This window comes from Lipotes vexillifer, unplaced genomic scaffold (assembly GCF_000442215.2).
Source record: "Lipotes vexillifer unplaced genomic scaffold, Lipotes_vexillifer_v1.1 scaffold1129, whole genome shotgun sequence".
NCBI lineage: Eukaryota > Metazoa > Chordata > Mammalia > Artiodactyla > Lipotidae > Lipotes > Lipotes vexillifer.
Window position 1 is genome coordinate 1957055 of NW_006789022.1, and position 2872 is coordinate 1959926.

Sequence of the window (2872 nt, forward strand, 5' to 3'; positions counted from 1 at the left end):
GCTCGTCCCCTTCCTCCTGCCGTCCGTCGGCGCGGAGTCATCGTGCGTCCTGGGGCTGTCTGTCCCTCTCAGCTCTGCGCCCATCTGGCAGGGCACGTGCTCACAGCCCTGGGTTGATTTATTTTTTTAAGGGGGGTAGTTTTATTTTGGTGGGGTTGGGAGGGAAGGAAGACTGGGGGTTTTGTACAGTGTCAGCTACTCGTCCTGTTCATTTTCCTCCATTTTTCTTCCTCCTCCCTCTGTTCCCCCAGCCTTCCTTCTCTTCCCAAGCCCTCCAGTCCCCACCCCAGGCTTGCTGTGTCTCTCTGTCCCCACCCTCCTTCCCCAGTTCTCCTTTTTGTGTGTGTCTGGTTTCCCCCTTCCTTTCCTCCCTTTGGGTTTCCAGAGTCGGTGGGAGAAGGGCGGGAGGGTGGGCGGAGCGTCCCAGCGGGGGGCGGGCCCCGGGATGGCCCTAAGAGCCATGGCTCCGCCCACCAGGAGGAGGCGCCTGCCTGGTTCCGCCCAGGGAAGGGGCTCGGGCCTGAGATGACCTGTTCTGTTGTGTGCCGCCGGGCGACGTGCATTGATGGGGAAGCTGCTGGAGGAGCAGGGTGGGGGGCGGGGGGGAGGGGAAAGGCAAATGCAGATATATATTGAAGACAATTAATCTAGATATCGCGAGCAGCAGCCTGTGGCACCCACTGGGCGCGGGCAGCAGGGAAGAGAGGGAGCCAGGCATTACCCGCATACTGCTGGGGTCACTTAACTGCCCACAGGCTCCCTGCTCCCCCAGTTTTTTTTTTTTTTTTCCTCTCTTTGTTAACAAATGTGTCTGAGTCTTGGAAAACACCCCAACCCCGGAAATGTGTGAGAAAAGAAAACAAAAACTTTCCAAATCCAACGGTCCTGTGCAGTTTGTTCGGGTTGGGTGCTGTTGGGACATTGGCCCGAGCTCTGGGCTGGGGTCTGGGTGCAGATTGGAGCCCACGAGAGCTGGTAAGTAGCCCCCAAAGTTTTGGGCTGAGCATGACTTTGGGTACCTTGGGGCAGCTTGTCTTTGTCTCACCGCCATGTCCCAGCTGGCTGGGGAAGGAGACAGCAAACAGGCCCCCGGCTTGTGAGTGATGACTGGTCTCTGGATCCATTGGCCACGGACCTTAGCTTCTCTGGGGGCTGACAAATCCCGAGACGGGAGCAGCGTTTTGACCCCAAGTGGCTAAAGAGGGCCTGCCCCCCTGGTGGCTGTGTGTGCAGGGCATTGGCCTTGACACAGCCCTGGGGGGAGGTGATGTTATTCCTGGGTGGGAAGAGCTTCAGTGGCTGGTCCAAGGTCTCAAGGTAACTCAGTGTCTGAGTCCAGATTGGCCCCCAGTTCCGCCTAACTCTGGTCTCTGCCCCTTCTGCATCTCTAGGGTTTGGACCTTGCCCCCTCCTTGCTGACTGTGGGCAGCCCCTGTGGCCGCAGGTGGAAGCAGAGCCAGCACACCTCAGACCGGGTGTTCGCTTCTCCATGGGGACACTAAACAGGCTCGTGGTCCCGGACATGCTGAGATGGGTCTGGATTTGTTAAGCCTCTCCGTCAAAAGGAGCCGAGACCCTTGAGATGGGGGTTGTATACGAGGAGCCGCGCACCTGGGCACCCTCGGGAGAGCAAGCAGAGTGTGGGTGGGTCTGCGTCTCCCAGGGGGCCACGGTGGACCGCCACGTGCCACTGGACACAGGACTCAGCCACGCTTCCGTCACTCAGGTCTCCTGCCTTCTGCTTGGTGGGTCTCGCCTCCCCCTCCTGGCTCTGCTCTCTCATGCTCCTGGCTCTGCTCTCTCGAGCTCCTGGCTCACCGTGGGCCTTCACCGCCCTATTCTGCTTCCTGAGCTCCCACCTTGGGCGGCTCTGCTGCCGACCAGCTCATTCTTGCAGCATCTTCCAGTTCACAAGCCTGGTCTGTGTTTAGGCCTGGACACCACCGAGGGCCCTTGGGCTCAATTGCCCACAGGAGCCCTACCCAGGGCCGCCTCATCTCCCCCTCCTTCCCTCCATCCTGGGACGAAGCTTTTATCATGGGACCACCCTTCCCACCACGGGCTGTGCCCCAGTGGCCCTTGAGAGTCCTCCCCCCACCCCCAAGTCCTAACATGGGTGGGAGAGCGAGTCTTCCCCCAGTGGCCCCTGAGGGTGGGTTTCCATGGACTTGGCCTCCCCTTGCCCTCCTGAACCAGCCACCAGGAGGGAGGGTTGGGCCCCGCTTGCCTCCTACAGCTGCTCAGTCTTGGAAGTCAGCATCACCGAGGCCGGCTCTAACCCTCTGTGGGAGCCCAAGGGGGGAGGCCTGACTTGAGGCAGGCTTGTCAAGACATCCTGTTCCTGTGCTGGTGATGGCCTTGCCCCCGGCTCTTCTGCTGCCGCTCTCAGTCCAAGGAATGGAGACTTAGCTCAGGTTCTCCTGCCCCCATCACCACTGGCCAGAGGAAGCAAAGAGAGGCAGGCAGGATTTCCTGGGTATCAAGAAGGGAGCATCCTTACTCCAGAAATTCTAGAGTGGCCTTGAATTGGTCTATCAGAGTAGGGGGCCAGAAAGAGGGAGCGTGCAGGAGCTGGAAGGATGGGCCCCAGTCCGGCTCATTGCCGTGTGGCTGTGGGACTGTGTGTTTTCCTCTCTGCGTAAGGAAGCTAAGAGCCCTGCCACCCAAGGACTTAGTAGTAAGAGGAAAGCTTCCTGGACTCTGCCACTGACTCAGTGTACTTGTCTGTAAGAGACGGTTGCCTTGCTCTTAGCTCCTTCATCCTGTGCATCTGATATTGACCTTAACACCTGGGCCGGACCTGGGCTCCTTGGTTTCTGGCTGTGCTGGCAGTGACCCCCAGGAGAGTCCAAACAGCATACGGCGGGGGGGG